This window comes from Hyla sarda, unplaced genomic scaffold, assembly GCF_029499605.1.
Source record: "Hyla sarda isolate aHylSar1 unplaced genomic scaffold, aHylSar1.hap1 scaffold_1862, whole genome shotgun sequence".
Classification (NCBI taxonomy): Eukaryota; Metazoa; Chordata; class Amphibia; order Anura; family Hylidae; genus Hyla; species Hyla sarda.
In genome coordinates, this window is record NW_026608513.1 from 22872 (window position 1) to 41952 (window position 19081).

The following is a 19081-nucleotide window of genomic DNA, read 5'->3' on the forward strand; positions in this document are numbered from 1 at the left end:
GGCACCTTGTTGGGCCCGCCCCTTTCACGGTTATCGCTTCTCGGCCTTTTGGCTAAGATCAAGTGTAGTATCTGTTCTTATCAGTTTAATATCTGATACGTCCCCTATCTGGGGACCATATATTAAATGGATTTTTGAGAACGAGGGCCGATTTCGAAGCTTGCTTCCGTCGCCCTATGCATTGACCCGATATGGCAGTATCTTCGGGTACAGTGCACCACCCCCTTACAGGGTTAAAAAGAAAGATTCCTACTTTCATTGCTACCTGCTTGCTGGCTAGCCAGCTAGCCAGCCCTGTGGGCCTTGCTGCTGCTGCAGCCAAAAAACAAAAGGTGGTGCTGCTGCTGCTTCTGCTGCTTCTGCTTCTGCTTGTGTCTGGCCGCTGTTGGAGCGTCCAGGCACAGGACTTCTGCTGCTGCTGACTAAATGGCCTCCTTAATTGGATCATTTGAGTAGCCAGCACACCTGTGCAGGTAGGGCATGACATGATAGGCAGCTGCCTTGATAGCGGGTGGGTGCTGAATGTTCCTAATTGACAAAATAAGATTAATGCTTATGAAGAAATATAAAATCTCATCCCTTCCCCAATATCGCGCCACACCCCTACCCCTTAATTCCCTGGTTGAACTTGATGGACATATGTCTTTTTTCGACCGTACTAACTATGTAACTATGTAACATAACATGGGGGGGGGGGGGTCTCCTGGCTGTTCACACAGGTGTGTCATTGCTGTACATTGACCATGCATTGCTTCTGTGGTATTGCAAAGGCAAAGACAAATGCTTCCAGCCATCCATTGCACTAATGGATTGGTCATCAGCTGGCTGTCTATGTCCCGCATCAATATAGACCAAAGTACAGAGGGTTAGGCTATGCTATTGTGCACCTACCTGATGCATCAGAAGGTGCGAGGCCCTTGCTAAATTCTGTGCACAGACTTTGAGATCTATACTTTAGACTGTATCTAAACCTGCTCCAACATGGACTGACATTCTGGCCTACTTTCAGCCGATGCGACTTGTCTGTCGCTGAACAGTCGCTTTTTATGTATTCAGCACCTATGTATAATGTTGTAAAAATGCTCTAGAAGCTAAAGTCGCAGAAATGTCACACATATTTGGCCTGCAACTTTCTGTGCGACAAATTCAGACAGGAAAAATCAGTATAAATCCTTAGAAAATTATCCCCCAGTGTCTCCATCTGCTGGCGGTATTGAATAAGCATTGCTGCACTGATGGGGTATGCATTAGACGAAAAAAAAGAAGAAAAAGAAGAATAATACGCCCAGAAAAGAGGCGAAAAGGAGAAAAACGTAAAAAAACGTGAAAAAAAGTAAGAGGAAGAGAAGGGAAAAAAAGGTGGAAATGGGTTTAAAAGTGATTTCGGCGGAGAAATATATATATATATATATATATATATATATATATATATATATACGCGCACACACACACATATATATAAACGTATTCTCCGTTGAGATATTGCAGCCGCTGCTGTGTCCAGGCCCAGGAGCCTTAGCACTGTGCTGTGATGTCACTCAATACCACTGACATCACTAGGTGTAAACAACATCTCTCCTTTGCTGTGTATGTGACTATGGAGCTGTTTGGTGATGTCGTCTATTATGGCCTTCATAGAAGCAACAGGAGATTGTTGCATCCATCTAGAACCCTCAGAACTACAGTGCTATGATGTCACTCACTTCCACAGGCCTTGCAGAGTGTAAACAACAACAACCCAGCTTTGTTGTGTATGTAACCATAGGGATTTGTGATGTCACCTAGAACCTTCACAGCAGCGACAGCTTTATGAGGAGCATCAGCACTGCTCTGCCTGAGCAGAACCATCACCGCCATAGGTTGTCAAATAACCCGGGTTTAACCCACACAGGTAAGTCCAATGGGGTGCAGGCATGTCCTCTATGCTTACAGCTTCCCGTGGGTGTTGGTTTGATACCGTTTGGGGACAGCCAAGGAGGCATCTGCAGGCAACAAAGGTAGGTGTGTGCTTGTGTGTGTGTTTCCTATGCAGATCCTAAGCTTGCTGCTTAGCAATAATGGTATGGGTTTAGGTTCTGCTGTGTGTACTGGTGGTTGACTGCCCCCCAGCCCAGAGTGTGCATGGAAAATTGTCTGGCAGCCTCCCTGACAGCAAGCAGTGATAGTGCCCATGAAGGGCACCTTGTTGGGCCCGCCCCTTTCACGGTTATCGCTTCTCGGCCTTTTGGCTAAGATCAAGTGTAGTATCTGTTCTTATCAGTTTAATATCTGATACGTCCCCTATCTGGGGACCATATATTAAATGGATTTTTGAGAACGGGGGCCGATTTCGAAGCTTGCTTCCGTCGCCCTATGCATTGACCCGATATGGCAGTATCTTCGGGTACAGTGCACCACCCCCTTACAGGGTTAAAAAGAAAGATTCCTACTTTCATTGCTACCTGCTTGCTGGCTAGCCAGCTAGCCAGCCCTGTGGGCCTTGCTGCTGCTGCAGCCAAAAAACAAAAGGTGGTGCTGCTGCTGCTTCTGCTGCTTCTGCTGCTTCTGCTTCTGCTTGTGTCTGGCCGCTGTTGGAGCGTCCAGGCACAGGACTTCTGCTGCTGCTGACTAAATGGCCTCCTTAATTGGATCATTTGAGTAGCCAGCACACCTGTGCAGGTAGGGCATGACATGATAGGCAGCTGCCTTGATAGCGGGTGGGTGCTGAATGTTCCTAATTGACAAAATAAGATTAATGCTTATGAAGAAATATAAAATCTCATCCCTTCCCCAATATCGCGCCACACCCCTACCCCTTAATTCCCTGGTTGAACTTGATGGACATATGTCTTTTTTCGACCGTACTAACTATGTAACTATGTAACATAACATGGGGGGGGGGGGGTCTCCTGGCTGTTCACACAGGTGTGTCATTGCTGTACATTGACCATGCATTGCTTCTGTGGTATTGCAAAGGCAAAGACAAATGCTTCCAGCCATCCATTGCACTAATGGATTGGTCATCAGCTGGCTGTCTATGTCCCGCATCAATATAGACCAAAGTACAGAGGGTTAGGCTATGCTATTGTGCACCTACCTGATGCATCAGAAGGTGCGAGGCCCTTGCTAAATTCTGTGCACAGACTTTGAGATCTATACTTTAGACTGTATCTAAACCTGCTCCAACATGGACTGACATTCTGGCCTACTTTCAGCCGATGCGACTTGTCTGTCGCTGAACAGTCGCTTTTTATGTATTCAGCACCTATGTATAATGTTGTAAAAATGCTCTAGAAGCTAAAGTCGCAGAAATGTCACACATATTTGGCCTGCAACTTTCTGTGCGACAAATTCAGACAGGAAAAATCAGTATAAATCCTTAGAAAATTATCTCCCAGTGTCTCCATCTGCTGGCGGTATTGAATAAGCATTGCTGCACTGATGGGGTATGCATTAGACGAAAAAAAAGAAGAAAAAGAAGAATAATACGCCCAGAAAAGAGGCGAAAAGGAGAAAAACGTAAAAAAACGTGAAAAAAAAGTAAGAGGAAGAGAAGGGAAAAAAAGGTGGAAATGGGTTTAAAAGTGATTTCGGCGGAGAAATATATATATATATATATATATATATATATATATATATATATATATACGCGCACACACACACATATATATAAACGTATTCTCCGTTGAGATATTGCAGCCGCTGCTGTGTCCAGGCCCAGGAGCCTTAGCACTGTGCTGTGATGTCACTCAATACCACTGACATCACTAGGTGTAAACAACATCTCTCCTTTGCTGTGTATGTGACTATGGAGCTGTTTGGTGATGTCGTCTATTATGGCCTTCATAGAAGCAACAGGAGATTGTTGCATCCATCTAGAACCCTCAGAACTACAGTGCTATGATGTCACTCACTTCCACAGGCCTTGCAGAGTGTAAACAACAACAACCCAGCTTTGTTGTGTATGTAACCATAGGGATTTGTGATGTCACCTAGAACCTTCACAGCAGCGACAGCTTTATGAGGAGCATCAGCACTGCTCTGCCTGAGCAGAACCATCACCGCCATAGGTTGTCAAATAACCCGGGTTTAACCCACACAGGTAAGTCCAATGGGGTGCAAGCATGTCCTCTATGCTTACAGCTTCCCGTGGGTGTTGGTTTGATACCGTTTGGGGACAGCCAAGGAGGCATCTGCAGGCAACAAAGGTAGGTGTGTGCTTGTGTGTGTGTTTCCTATGCAGATCCTAAGCCCAGTGTCACATGCAAGTAGGAGGAGTAAGAAGGGTTCCTGGCAAATCCGGGTTATGGATTGCATTTAAAAAGGCCCCGTGGGAGTGCAATGGGCCCCTGTCTTGCTGCTTAGCAATAATGGTATGGGTTTAGGTTCTGCTGTGTGTACTGGTGGTTGACTGCCCCCCAGCCCAGAGTGTGCATGGAAAATTGTCTGGCAGCCTCCCTGACAGCAAGCAGTGATAGTGCCCATGAAGGGCACCTTGTTGGGCCCGCCCCTTTCACGGTTATCGCTTCTCGGCCTTTTGGCTAAGATCAAGTGTAGTATCTGTTCTTATCAGTTTAATATCTGATACGTCCCCTATCTGGGGACCATATATTAAATGGATTTTTGAGAACGGGGGCCGATTTCGAAGCTTGCTTCCGTCGCCCTATGCATTGACCCGATATGGCAGTATCTTCGGGTACAGTGCACCACCCCCTTACAGGGTTAAAAAGAAAGATTCCTACTTTCATTGCTACCTGCTTGCTGGCTAGCCAGCTAGCCAGCCCTGTGGGCCTTGCTGCTGCTGCAGCCAAAAAACAAAAGGTGGTGCTGCTGCTGCTTCTGCTGCTTCTGCTTCTGCTTGTGTCTGGCCGCTGTTGGAGCGTCCAGGCACAGGACTTCTGCTGCTGCTGACTAAATGGCCTCCTTAATTGGATCATTTGAGTAGCCAGCACACCTGTGCAGGTAGGGCATGACATGATAGGCAGCTGCCTTGATAGCGGGTGGGTGCTGAATGTTCCTAATTGACAAAATAAGATTAATGCTTATGAAGAAATATAAAATCTCATCCCTTCCCCAATATCGCGCCACACCCCTACCCCTTAATTCCCTGGTTGAACTTGATGGACATATGTCTTTTTTCGACCGTACTAACTATGTAACTATGTAACATATCATGGGGGGGGGGGGGGTCTCCTGGCTGTTCACACAGGTGTGTCATTGCTGTACATTGACCATGCATTGCTTCTGTGGTATTGCAAAGGCAAAGACAAATGCTTCCAGCCATCCATTGCACTAATGGATTGGTCATCAGCTGGCTGTCTATGTCCCGCATCAATATAGACCAAAGTACAGAGGGTTAGGCTATGCTATTGTGCACCTACCTGATGCATCAGAAGGTGCGAGGCCCTTGCTAAATTCTGTGCACAGACTTTGAGATCTATACTTTAGACTGTATCTAAACCTGCTCCAACATGGACTGACATTCTGGCCTACTTTCAGCCGATGCGACTTGTCTGTCGCTGAACAGTCGCTTTTTATGTATTCAGCACCTATGTATAATGTTGTAAAAATGCTCTAGAAGCTAAAGTCGCAGAAATGTCACACATATTTGGCCTGCAACTTTCTGTGCGACAAATTCAGACAGGAAAAATCAGTATAAATCCTTAGAAAATTATCCCCCAGTGTCTCCATCTGCTGGCGGTATTGAATAAGCATTGCTGCACTGATGGGGTATGCATTAGACGAAAAAAAAGAAGAAAAAGAAGAATAATACGCCCAGAAAAGAGGCGAAAAGGAGAAAAACGTAAAAAAACGTGAAAAAAAGTAAGAGGAAGAGAAGGGAAAAAAAGGTGGAAATGGGTTTAAAAGTGATTTCGGCGGAGAAATATATATATATATATATATATATATATATATATATATATATATACGCGCACACACACACATATATATAAACGTATTCTCCGTTGAGATATTGCAGCCGCTGCTGTGTCCAGGCCCAGGAGCCTTAGCACTGTGCTGTGATGTCACTCAATACCCCTGACATCACTAGGTGTAAACAACATCTCTCCTTTGCTGTGTATGTGACTATGGAGCTGTTTGGTGATGTCGTCTATTATGGCCTTCATAGAAGCAACAGGAGATTGTTGCATCCATCTAGAACCCTCAGAACTACAGTGCTATGATGTCACTCACTTCCACAGGCCTTGCAGAGTGTAAACAACAACAACCCAGCTTTGTTGTGTATGTAACCATAGGGATTTGTGATGTCACCTAGAACCTTCACAGCAGCGACAGCTTTATGAGGAGCATCAGCACTGCTCTGCCTGAGCAGAACCATCACCGCCATAGGTTGTCAAATAACCCGGGTTTAACCCACACAGGTAAGTCCAATGGGGTGCAGGCATGTCCTCTATGCTTACAGCTTCCCGTGGGTGTTGGTTTGATACCGTTTGGGGACAGCCAAGGAGGCATCTGCAGGCAACAAAGGTAGGTGTGTGCTTGTGTGTGTGTTTCCTATGCAGATCCTAAGCTTGCTGCTTAGCAATAATGGTATGGGTTTAGGTTCTGCTGTGTGTACTGGTGGTTGACTGCCCCCCAGCCCAGAGTGTGCATGGAAAATTGTCTGGCAGCCTCCCTGACAGCAAGCAGTGATAGTGCCCATGAAGGGCACCTTGTTGGGCCCGCCCCTTTCACGGTTATCGCTTCTCGGCCTTTTGGCTAAGATCAAGTGTAGTATCTGTTCTTATCAGTTTAATATCTGATACGTCCCCTATCTGGGGACCATATATTAAATGGATTTTTGAGAACGGGGGCCGATTTCGAAGCTTGCTTCCGTCGCCCTATGCATTGACCCGATATGGCAGTATCTTCGGGTACAGTGCACCACCCCCTTACAGGGTTAAAAAGAAAGATTCCTACTTTCATTGCTACCTGCTTGCTGGCTAGCCAGCTAGCCAGCCCTGTGGGCCTTGCTGCTGCTGCAGCCAAAAAACAAAAGGTGGTGCTGCTGCTGCTTCTGCTTCTGCTTGTGTCTGGCCGCTGTTGGAGCGTCCAGGCACAGGACTTCTGCTGCTGCTGACTAAATGGCCTCCTTAATTGGATCATTTGAGTAGCCAGCACACCTGTGCAGGTAGGGCATGACATGATAGGCAGCTGCCTTGATAGCGGGTGGGTGCTGAATGTTCCTAATTGACAAAATAAGATTAATGCTTATGAAGAAATATAAAATCTCATCCCTTCCCCAATATCGCGCCACACCCCTACCCCTTAATTCCCTGGTTGAACTTGATGGACATATGTCTTTTTTCGACCGTACTAACTATGTAACTATGTAACATATCATGGGGGGGGGGGGGGTCTCCTGGCTGTTCACACAGGTGTGTCATTGCTGTACATTGACCATGCATTGCTTCTGTGGTATTGCAAAGGCAAAGACAAATGCTTCCAGCCATCCATTGCACTAATGGATTGGTCATCAGCTGGCTGTCTATGTCCCGCATCAATATAGACCAAAGTACAGAGGGTTAGGCTATGCTATTGTGCACCTACCTGATGCATCAGAAGGTGCGAGGCCCTTGCTAAATTCTGTGCACAGACTTTGAGATCTATACTTTAGACTGTATCTAAACCTGCTCCAACATGGACTGACATTCTGGCCTACTTTCAGCCGATGCGACTTGTCTGTCGCTGAACAGTCGCTTTTTATGTATTCAGCACCTATGTATAATGTTGTAAAAATGCTCTAGAAGCTAAAGTCGCAGAAATGTCACACATATTTGGCCTGCAACTTTCTGTGCGACAAATTCAGACAGGAAAAATCAGTATAAATCCTTAGAAAATTATCCCCCAGTGTCTCCATCTGCTGGCGGTATTGAATAAGCATTGCTGCACTGATGGGGTATGCATTAGACGAAAAAAAAGAAGAAAAAGAAGAATAATACGCCCAGAAAAGAGGCGAAAAGGAGAAAAACGTAAAAAAACGTGAAAAAAAAGTAAGAGGAAGAGAAGGGAAAAAAAGGTGGAAATGGGTTTAAAAGTGATTTCGGCGGAGAAATATATATATATATATATATATATATATATATATATATATATATATACGCGCACACACACACATATATATAAACGTATTCTCCGTTGAGATATTGCAGCCGCTGCTGTGTCCAGGCCCAGGAGCCTTAGCACTGTGCTGTGATGTCACTCAATACCACTGACATCACTAGGTGTAAACAACATCTCTCCTTTGCTGTGTATGTGACTATGGAGCTGTTTGGTGATGTCGTCTATTATGGCCTTCATAGAAGCAACAGGAGATTGTTGCATCCATCTAGAACCCTCAGAACTACAGTGCTATGATGTCACTCACTTCCACAGGCCTTGCAGAGTGTAAACAACAACAACCCAGCTTTGTTGTGTATGTAACCATAGGGATTTGTGATGTCACCTAGAACCTTCACAGCAGCGACAGCTTTATGAGGAGCATCAGCACTGCTCTGCCTGAGCAGAACCATCACCGCCATAGGTTGTCAAATAACCCGGGTTTAACCCACACAGGTAAGTCCAATGGGGTGCAGGCATGTCCTCTATGCTTACAGCTTCCCGTGGGTGTTGGTTTGATACCGTTTGGGGACAGCCAAGGAGGCATCTGCAGGCAACAAAGGTAGGTGTGTGCTTGTGTGTGTGTTTCCTATGCAGATCCTAAGCCCAGTGTCACATGCAAGTAGGAGGAGTAAGAAGGGTTCCTGGCAAATTCGGGTTATGGATTGCATTTAAAAAGGCCCCGTGGGAGTGCAATGGGCCCCTGTCTTGCTGCTTAGCAATAATGGTATGGGTTTAGGTTCTGCTGTGTGTACTGGTGGTTGACTGCCCCCCAGCCCAGAGTGTGCATGGAAAATTGTCTGGCAGCCTCCCTGACAGCAAGCAGTGATAGTGCCCATGAAGGGCACCTTGTTGGGCCCGCCCCTTTCACGGTTATCGCTTCTCGGCCTTTTGGCTAAGATCAAGTGTAGTATCTGTTCTTATCAGTTTAATATCTGATACGTCCCCTATCTGGGGACCATATATTAAATGGATTTTTGAGAACGGGGGCCGATTTCGAAGCTTGCTTCCGTCGCCCTATGCATTGACCCGATATGGCAGTATCTTCGGGTACAGTGCACCACCCCCTTACAGGGTTAAAAAGAAAGATTCCTACTTTCATTGCTACCTGCTTGCTGGCTAGCCAGCTAGCCAGCCCTGTGGGCCTTGCTGCTGCTGCAGCCAAAAAACAAAAGGTGGTGCTGCTGCTGCTTCTGCTGCTTCTGCTTCTGCTTGTGTCTGGCCGCTGTTGGAGCGTCCAGGCACAGGACTTCTGCTGCTGCTGACTAAATGGCCTCCTTAATTGGATCATTTGAGTAGCCAGCACACCTGTGCAGGTAGGGCATGACATGATAGGCAGCTGCCTTGATAGCGGGTGGGTGCTGAATGTTCCTAATTGACAAAATAAGATTAATGCTTATGAAGAAATATAAAATCTCATCCCTTCCCCAATATCGCGCCACACCCCTACCCCTTAATTCCCTGGTTGAACTTGATGGACATATGTCTTTTTTCGACCGTACTAACTATGTAACTATGTAACATAACATGGGGGGGGGGGGGGTCTCCTGGCTGTTCACACAGGTGTGTCATTGCTGTACATTGACCATGCATTGCTTCTGTGGTATTGCAAAGGCAAAGACAAATGCTTCCAGCCATCCATTGCACTAATGGATTGGTCATCAGCTGGCTGTCTATGTCCCGCATCAATATAGACCAAAGTACAGAGGGTTAGGCTATGCTATTGTGCACCTACCTGATGCATCAGAAGGTGCGAGGCCCTTGCTAAATTCTGTGCACAGACTTTGAGATCTATACTTTAGACTGTATCTAAACCTGCTCCAACATGGACTGACATTCTGGCCTACTTTCAGCCGATGCGACTTGTCTGTCGCTGAACAGTCGCTTTTTATGTATTCAGCACCTATGTATAATGTTGTAAAAATGCTCTAGAAGCTAAAGTCGCAGAAATGTCACACATATTTGGCCTGCAACTTTCTGTGCGACAAATTCAGACAGGAAAAATCAGTATAAATCCTTAGAAAATTATCCCCCAGTGTCTCCATCTGCTGGCGGTATTGAATAAGCATTGCTGCACTGATGGGGTATGCATTAGACGAAAAAAAAGAAGAAAAAGAAGAATAATACGCCCAGAAAAGAGGCGAAAAGGAGAAAAACGTAAAAAAACGTGAAAAAAAAGTAAGAGGAAGAGAAGGGAAAAAAAGGTGGAAATGGGTTTAAAAGTGATTTCGGCGGAGAAATATATATATATATATATATATATATATATATATATATATATATACGCGCACACACACACATATATATAAACGTATTCTCCGTTGAGATATTGCAGCCGCTGCTGTGTCCAGGGCCAGGAGCCTTAGCACTGTGCTGTGATGTCACTCAATACCACTGACATCACTAGGTGTAAACAACATCTCTCCTTTGCTGTGTATGTGACTATGGAGCTGTTTGGTGATGTCGTCTATTATGGCCTTCATAGAAGCAACAGGAGATTGTTGCATCCATCTAGAACCCTCAGAACTACAGTGCTATGATGTCACTCACTTCCACAGGCCTTGCAGAGTGTAAACAACAACAACCCAGCTTTGTTGTGTATGTAACCATAGGGATTTGTGATGTCACCTAGAACCTTCACAGCAGCGACAGCTTTATGAGGAGCATCAGCACTGCTCTGCCTGAGCAGAACCATCACCGCCATAGGTTGTCAAATAACCCGGGTTTAACCCACACAGGTAAGTCCAATGGGGTGCAGGCATGTCCTCTATGCTTACAGCTTCCCGTGGGTGTTGGTTTGATACCGTTTGGGGACAGCCAAGGAGGCATCTGCAGGCAACAAAGGTAGGTGTGTGCTTGTGTGTGTGTTTCCTATGCAGATCCTAAGCCCAGTGTCACATGCAAGTAGGAGGAGTAAGAAGGGTTCCTGGCAAATCCGGGTTATGGATTGCATTTAAAAAGGCCCCGTGGGAGTGCAATGGGCCCCTGTCTTGCTGCTTAGCAATAATGGTATGGGTTTAGGTTCTGCTGTGTGTACTGGTGGTTGACTGCCCCCCAGCCCAGAGTGTGCATGGAAAATTGTCTGGCAGCCTCCCTGACAGCAAGCAGTGATAGTGCCCATGAAGGGCACCTTGTTGGGCCCGCCCCTTTCATGGTTATCGCTTCTCGGCCTTTTGGCTAAGATCAAGTGTAGTATCTGTTCTTATCAGTTTAATATCTGATACGTCCCCTATCTGGGGACCATATATTAAATGGATTTTTGAGAACGGGGGCCGATTTCGAAGCTTGCTTCCGTCGCCCTATGCATTGACCCGATATGGCAGTATCTTCGGGTACAGTGCACCACCCCCTTACAGGGTTAAAAAGAAAGATTCCTACTTTCATTGCTACCTGCTTGCTGGCTAGCCAGCTAGCCAGCCCTGTGGGCCTTGCTGCTGCTGCAGCCAAAAAACAAAAGGTGGTGCTGCTGCTGCTTCTGCTGCTTCTGCTTCTGCTTGTGTCTGGCCGCTGTTGGAGCATCCAGGCACAGGACTTCTGCTGCTGCTGACTAAATGGCCTCCTTAATTGGATCATTTGAGTAGCCAGCACACCTGTGCAGGTAGGGCATGACATGATAGGCAGCTTCCTTGATAGCGGGTGGGTGCTGAATGTTCCTAATTGACAAAATAAGATTAATGCTTATGAAGAAATATAAAATCTCATCCCTTCCCCAATATCGCGCCACACCCCTACCCCTTAATTCCCTGGTTGAACTTGATGGACATATGTCTTTTTTCGACCGTACTAACTATGTAACTATGTAACATAACATGGGGGGGGGGGGGGGTCTCCTGGCTGTTCACACAGGTGTGTCATTGCTGTACATTGACCATGCATTGCTTCTGTGGTATTGCAAAGGCAAAGACAAATGCTTCCAGCCATCCATTGCACTAATGGATTGGTCATCAGCTGGCTGTCTATGTCCCGCATCAATATAGACCAAAGTACAGAGGGTTAGGCTATGCTATTGTGCACCTACCTGATGCATCAGAAGGTGCGAGGCCCTTGCTAAATTCTGTGCACAGACTTTGAGATCTATACTTTAGACTGTATTTTAAACCTGCTCCAACATGGACTGACATTCTGGCCTACTTTCAGCCGATGCGACTTGTCTGTCGCTGAACAGTCGCTTTTTATGTATTCAGCACCTATGTATAATGTTGTAAAAATGCTCTAGAAGCTAAAGTCGCAGAAATGTCACACATATTTGGCCTGCAACTTTCTGTGCGACAAATTCAGACAGGAAAAATCAGTATAAATCCTTAGAAAATTATCCCCCAGTGTCTCCATCTGCTGGCGGTATTGAATAAGCATTGCTGCACTGATGGGGTATGCATTAGACGAAAAAAAAGAAGAAAAAGAAGAATAATACGCCCAGAAAAGAGGCGAAAAGGAGAAAAACGTAAAAAACGTGAAAAAAAAGTAAGAGGAAGAGAAGGGAAAAAAAGGTGGAAATGGGTTTAAAAGTGATTTCGGCGGAGAAATATATATATATATATATATATATATATATATATACGCGCACACACACACATATATATAAACGTATTCTCCGTTGAGATATTGCAGCCGCTGCTGTGTCCAGGCCCAGGAGCCTTAGCACTGTGCTGTGATGTCACTCAATACCACTGACATCACTAGGTGTAAACAACATCTCTGCTTTGCTGTGTATGTGACTATGGAGCTGTTTGGTGATGTCGTCTATTATGGCCTTCATAGAAGCAACAGGAGATTGTTGCATCCATCTAGAACCGTCAGAACTACAGTGCTATGATGTCACTCACTTCCACAGGCCTTGCAGAGTGTAAACAACAACAACCCAGCTTTGTTGTGTATGTAACCATAGGGATTTGTGATGTCACCTAGAACCTTCACAGCAGCGACAGCTTTATGAGGAGCATCAGCACTGCTCTGCCTGAGCAGAACCATCACCGCCATAGGTTGTCAAATAACCCGGGTTTAACCCACACAGGTAAGTCCAATGGGGTGCAGGCATGTCCTCTATGCTTACAGCTTCCCGTGGGTGTTGGTTTGATACCGTTTGGGGACAGCCAAGGAGGCATCTGCAGGCAACAAAGGTAGGTGTGTGCTTGTGTGTGTGTTTCCTATGCAGATCCTAAGCCCAGTGTCACATGCAAGTAGGAGGAGTAAGAAGGGTTCCTGGCAAATCCGGGTTATGGATTGCATTTAAAAAGGCCCCGTGGGAGTGCAATGGGCCCCTGTCTTGCTGCTTAGCAATAATGGTATGGGTTTAGGTTCTGCTGTGTGTACTGGTGGTTGACTGCCCCCCAGCCCAGAGTGTGCATGGAAAATTGTCTGGCAGCCTCCCTGACAGCAAGCAGTGATAGTGCCCATGAAGGGCACCTTGTTGGGCCCGCCCCTTTCACGGTTATCGCTTCTCGGCCTTTTGGCTAAGATCAAGTGTAGTATCTGCATTTGGTCTGGTCGGAAGGTGTCTGTGGTACCCCGCTTCTCGGCCTTGGGGGATTGTCTCTCCTTACGGAGGGACTTCACCCCCTTGCTGCTATTGGGGAGCGGGCTTAGTCCACGGACAACGGGTTGCGATCCCCCTGTCTCTGGGACCTTGTGTCTCAGAAGGCATTTTCGGTACGTTGAGCGTTACCTGTAGCTTCGGAAGCACCTAGGGTACCCCCGACCTCTGCCTTGGGTAAGGGTTCCGCTTTTATAGCGGGATTCCGAGCCCCTGCTGCTATTGGGGAAGGGGCTTAGTCCCTGGGTGTGGAAGATGCCGTTCTCCTGGGCTTTCCCCTCTGGGGAAATGTCGATGCGAAATACCATCCGCATAGAGGTGTCGGAGAGCCATCGTCAGTTGAAGAACCTCCGCTTCATTGCGGAGGTGATTCTTCTTGACTACTTCCGCCTCAATAGGGAGGACATCCTGTGTCTAAATGACCAGGAAAGCCGTGGCCTGTATACCGTCACCTTCACGGCCACGGCGTGTTGCGATAACATCTATGCAACCTTGTCTGGTGCGGACCAGAGGGACGATCGACTCGACGGTCTTTCGTTCCAGTTCCTCTATGGTGAGGAACATATACCGTTGGTGGTGGCTATGCACAGCCCTCATGTGACCACGGAGGATATAGCCACTTTTCTTCGGCGATACTGCGAAGAGGTGCGATTCGCAAACAAAATCTTGAACTCCGTGCGGTTCTGGAACGGCAAGAGGAAGTTCTGGGTCAAGCTCCGTAAGGATCCCGGTGGTATTGGGGGTCTTTGCCATCCGCCCCCAAATTTTGCCATCGGGAGAGTTCGGGGCTTCCTGTTCTATCCTCAAATGCCTATGTATTGCCGAAATTGCTTGAGGTTTGGCCACACCCAGGAGACCTGCGGCGCGGAGCGTGTGATTCGCTGCAATAGGTGTGGCCAAGAAGGTCACATAGCCTCAAGATGTAGCCATACGATAAGGTGCAACCTCTGCGGAGAGGAAAATCACGATTTTAATTCCTGTCCCCATAAAGCAAAAACTACGATGGGTGGGTCAAGGCTGGGCCCACCCAAAGAGGGGACAGGACAAAAGACGTCCTTTTTTAAGATGCCCAAACCCCAGATGGCAGGTACTGATGGGTCCAGGCCCAAGACCTCTGGTGCTCCATCGGGGGGCCCACCGGTGGTAGTGCTAGGGGGAGGCCATGGGGATTCCACGAAGCCCGGGCGGGTGATCGAGTTTACTGCCCGGGAAATTGAAAGACGTCGATCGACTTCCTACCTGGCTCAAGAGCCCGCCGAAACTTCTGAAGGGGGCTCACCTGTGGCGGGTGGCAGCCGACGGGCCTCGGTGGGGGCAAAAGTGGACCCAAAATTGCAGCATAAGCCAGGTACTGGCTTGGCCCAGGGTCGCCCTGCTCCGGACGAAGAGGCCCCGGTGAAAGCCCGCCGGAAGGGGAGCCAGGTGGCCAGGTCTGAGCCCGGTCCTGTTACTCCGCCTATACAGGACAGGGCCAAGAAGACAAGTGGCGCCAAACCAGGGTTTGCTGCCCCGCCAGCAGTGGACCCGGTGGGTAAAACTGGCCATCGTCGATCGATGGGGAAGTTGGAGCAACAGTCCTCAGCAACGCTTGCTGGGGAACAAGCGATGAAAACTTCCCAAGGTAGCGGCAAAGGTTCCGGAAAAGAGGCCTCACAGGCCCCTGTGCAGCAGTTCCAGTCGTCAAATGATGAAAGAAGACGCAGATCCATCAGCCGGGGGCCAGAGATTACATCGAGTGAGAGCAACACAGAGGATATGGACAGCAGTGTGACATTTAAAAGACAAAGAGAAGAAGAAGAGGAAGACATTCAAAGGAAAGCGGCGTGCCGTAGTTCGGACGAGAGCGAGCTCAGGGTCGGGGCATCATCGATCTCAAGCTCCGACCCTCAGAACATCAAGGAGCTGATGACCCCGCAGGCGGGGGATGACGGTACGCAGCTTATTATTGACTTTGATTCTCCAAGCACGGACTCTCCATAAACTATGCCTATCCCTGTAAAAATTGCCTCACTCAATGTGAGGTCCTTAAAGAGCCCTGATCGCAGGGCTGCTTTATTTTCTTATCTAGAGACATGTGACTTTGACCTTTGCCTGCTACAAGAATGTGGAATCCCTAGTAAAATGGACTATAAAGACTTAAAAGAAGACTGGAAGCTGGGCCCATCCATATGGTCCGGTGCAAATGACTGTCGTTCTGTGGGTGTTGGGCTGCTCTGCCGAGGCCAGTCCTTTTCTATTCATACAGTAACTGAGATTGTGCCTGGCAGAGCTCTTTTAATTCATCTATATTTTAATGGACTTTTAATTCGTGTTTTAAATGTGTATGCCCCTCCTGATAAACAGGAGCGGGCAGAACTATTTGAAATTTTACCACTGTTTTGTGTTGGGTCTTCCCCCCTGCTGGTGGGAGGTGATTTTAACTGCATACGTGATGGGGAACACCGGCAGGGTGGGGATATTAATCGTAAAGACCGCACTTCTTACCTGCTTAAAAATTTTATTGATGATTTTAATTTGAAAGATTGCTGGAAGGATCTCTTGCCGGAGGACCCAGGCGCCACATGGTCCAATGGAAGAGTGAGCTCCAGAATCGATTTTATTTTTTCCTCTAGAGCTTTTAAACCCCTGAAATGCACGCTCGAGCAGAATATCTTCTCTGATCATAAGCTCCTCTTGGTGGGCCTGGAGCTAGAGGGGGAGCAAAAAGCAAAAAGGGGCCTCTGGAGATTAAACACCACACTCCTAGAGGACCCTGAGATAAAAGAGGAGTTTGTGCGGACCTACCAATGCTGGCAATCACAAAGAAAACCCCACGAGCCTATGCTGCACTGGTGGGAGGGCACCAAATCTAAAATCAGATTTTTTTTTATCAAAGCAGGTAAGAAGAAGGCAAAAATGGAAAAACAGTGGTTTTATGTTCTTAACATGCGTTTAAATGTACTTTTTAAATTGAAAGAAGCTGGTATGGATGTAGAAAATGATATTTTAAACCTTAAAACTGAAATAAAACATGCCATAGAAAAGAAAGGGAAACAAATCATTTTTAACTCACATGTGCAGCACCTGGAGGAGGGCGAGAAATGTTCCCGTTTCTTTTTTAAAAAAGTGATGAATAGGAGGGATATCATCCAAAACCTTGAGGGTGAATCCACTCCAAAAGGCATGTTAGATGCAGTTTTTAACTTCTACCAGCTTCTTTTTAATAAGAAAGATCTTAATCCATCCTTTTTAGAACATGTTCTTAATTCCCTTGATTTTAAGCTAGATGTTTTAGACCAGGAGGTTTTATCCCGTGATCTTAACTTAGATGAACTTTTATTTGTTTTTAAAAGTTTTTCTAGTGGGAAGGCCCCTGGGGAAGATGGTTTACCCATCGAATTTTATTTAGCTTTTTGGGATATTTTAAAGGATGATATGGTTTTATTGTATAAAGAAACTTTTATTGTTAATGAACTTCCCCCTTCCTGGAGGAGGGGGATTGTATCATTACTTTTTAAAAAGGGTGAAAAGGATATGCTAAAAAATTGGCGCCCCATCACACTTTTAAATGTTGATTATAAAGTTTTAGCCAAGTTATTAGCTGTCCGTTTTAAACCTTTTATTCATAAATTAATTCACCCAAATCAGGTTTGTGGGGTACCTGGAAGGTCTATAGCTGAATCCCTAAATATTTTAAGAGATGTTTTATGGTATTTTAAGGATAGAAATCAAACTGTAGCAATTTTATCCTTAGACTTTGAAAAAGCCTTTGATAGGGTCTCCCATGAATACCTGTTTTTAGTTCTTAAAAAGATGGCAGTGCCTGAAACGATTTTAAGCCGAATCATGCTTTTATACCGATCCTGTTTTAGTCAAGTCTCTGTTAATGGCTTTTTAACCAGCGGTGTTCCTCTTTTATCAGGTGTCAAACAGGGCTGCCCCCTGTCCCCACTCCTTTTTATTTGCGCAATCGAACCACTGATGGCCCTCCTCAGAAAAGACCGGGTAGTAAGAGGCGTACCGATACCTGGTGGAGGAGGGACCCATCTAAAGGTGTTGGGGTACATGGATGATGTCACCATACTGTGCCCGGACTCTCCATCCATGAGGGGGGCATTGAGGAACACCAGCTATTTCTGCGAGGTCTCTGGTTTTAAGCTAAACACAGATAAATGTGACTGTTTTTATATTGGCTCCTGGGATTCATCCATCACCCCAGGAGTCACAATGCAACAGGATCAAATTAAAGTTTTAGGTATTGTTTTTAACCAGGTCAATGATGGGAGCCCTAACTGGGATTCAGCTATAGCTAAGATGGAGAAGAAGATTTTAATGTGGAATCTTAGAAACCTTACCATGGAGGGGAAGATTTTAATAATAAAGATGGTTTTACTCCCTATTATGCTATACATTGCCATGGTATTTCCTCCATCTATTTTATACATTAAAAAAGTAACTAGAATTGTTTTTACTTTTTTATGGGGTTCAAAAATGGAGAAATTAAAGCGTGATTTTATGTACAAAAGTAAAGATAATGGCGGGAAAGATGTTCCTAACCTTTTTACTTTCTTTTACATAAAGTATTTCTGTTTCTGTTTTAAAATTATTAAATCCGATGGCATTTTTAGCTGCTTTTTAAGGTACGCTGCGGGCATGGTTTTTAAAAGATGGTTGCGCATCCCTCTGAACGCTCCGGTGCTTCTGTGTCCCCCAAAACATTATGTGGTGTTGGAAAAGACAGTCAGGCTCCTAGGTCTCCAAGATTTGGAGCCTGACATACTGGGGTACCAGAGAAAGGTATCAAAGGTCCTCAGGCGGAGTGAGGTTACCCTGGCAGTGTCCAATTTCACACAGGCAAGATCCAAAAAGGTATGGCGGAACGTGTACGGGAAGTTTCTGGCGAATGTACACAGGGATCTTGCCTGGGCAATCGTCCACCAGTGCCTCCCTACTCGTGAGTTTCAGCACAGGCGAGGACTGGTGGCGAGAGCCAAGTGCCCGAGAGATGGCTGCGGAGTGGACGAAACGGTGCTGCACATATTTTGGAACTGCCCTTTTGCACGGGAGCTTTGGAGGAAGGTAGGCCCACTTTTGAAGTGGGCCTGCGGCCTAAAAGATTTTAATCACGAATGTGTCTTTTACGGTCTTTTTAACTGCCCCAATTTTAAACAGCAGATGATCTGCTGGATGATTATTAATTGTTTTAAAAATGCCATCTGGAAAGTTAGGAACATCTTACTTTTTAAACATGATTTTATTGATGTTAAAAACTGTATAAAGCTGGCCCTGAGTGAGATGTACATCTATTACCTAAGAGACAAGAAACAGTTGGGGGCCAGCGAGGCAGCATCCATGTGGTGTCTGCCTCTATGGAACGAAATAACAGTATAATCAGTTTTTATGACATTTGTATAATGTTTTATCCTGCCATTTTTATTTTTTCTCCTTTTATTACTGGTTTTATTATTTGTATTTTAAAACTTTTGTGAACCT

The 19081-nt window shown here is 46.0% G+C and overlaps 6 non-coding genes and 1 pseudogene across 6 annotated transcripts; all 7 read left to right on the plus strand.

Moving 5' to 3' along the window:
• The first annotated feature begins 32 nt into the window (after positions 1-32).
• On the plus strand, positions 33-223 carry LOC130315285 (U2 spliceosomal RNA). Its single transcript, XR_008862837.1, has one exon. It is a non-coding gene; the product is annotated as a U2 spliceosomal RNA (small nuclear RNA).
• A 1985-nt stretch (positions 224-2208) lies between these two features.
• On the plus strand, positions 2209-2399 carry LOC130315288 (U2 spliceosomal RNA). The gene has a single exon (XR_008862840.1). It is a non-coding gene; the product is annotated as a U2 spliceosomal RNA (small nuclear RNA).
• Positions 2400-4500: 2101 nt separating this feature from the next.
• LOC130315289 (U2 spliceosomal RNA) lies at positions 4501-4691 on the plus strand. The gene has a single exon (XR_008862841.1). It is a non-coding gene; the product is annotated as a U2 spliceosomal RNA (small nuclear RNA).
• Positions 4692-6679: 1988 nt separating this feature from the next.
• On the plus strand, positions 6680-6870 carry LOC130315290 (U2 spliceosomal RNA). Its single transcript, XR_008862842.1, has one exon. It is a non-coding gene; the product is annotated as a U2 spliceosomal RNA (small nuclear RNA).
• Positions 6871-8954: 2084 nt separating this feature from the next.
• On the plus strand, positions 8955-9145 carry LOC130315292 (U2 spliceosomal RNA). Its single transcript, XR_008862843.1, has one exon. It is a non-coding gene; the product is annotated as a U2 spliceosomal RNA (small nuclear RNA).
• A 2091-nt stretch (positions 9146-11236) lies between these two features.
• LOC130315293 (U2 spliceosomal RNA) lies at positions 11237-11427 on the plus strand. The gene has a single exon (XR_008862844.1). It is a non-coding gene; the product is annotated as a U2 spliceosomal RNA (small nuclear RNA).
• A 2082-nt stretch (positions 11428-13509) lies between these two features.
• Positions 13510-13727, plus strand: LOC130315306 (U2 spliceosomal RNA; annotated as a pseudogene).
• Positions 13728-19081: the final 5354 nt, after the last annotated feature.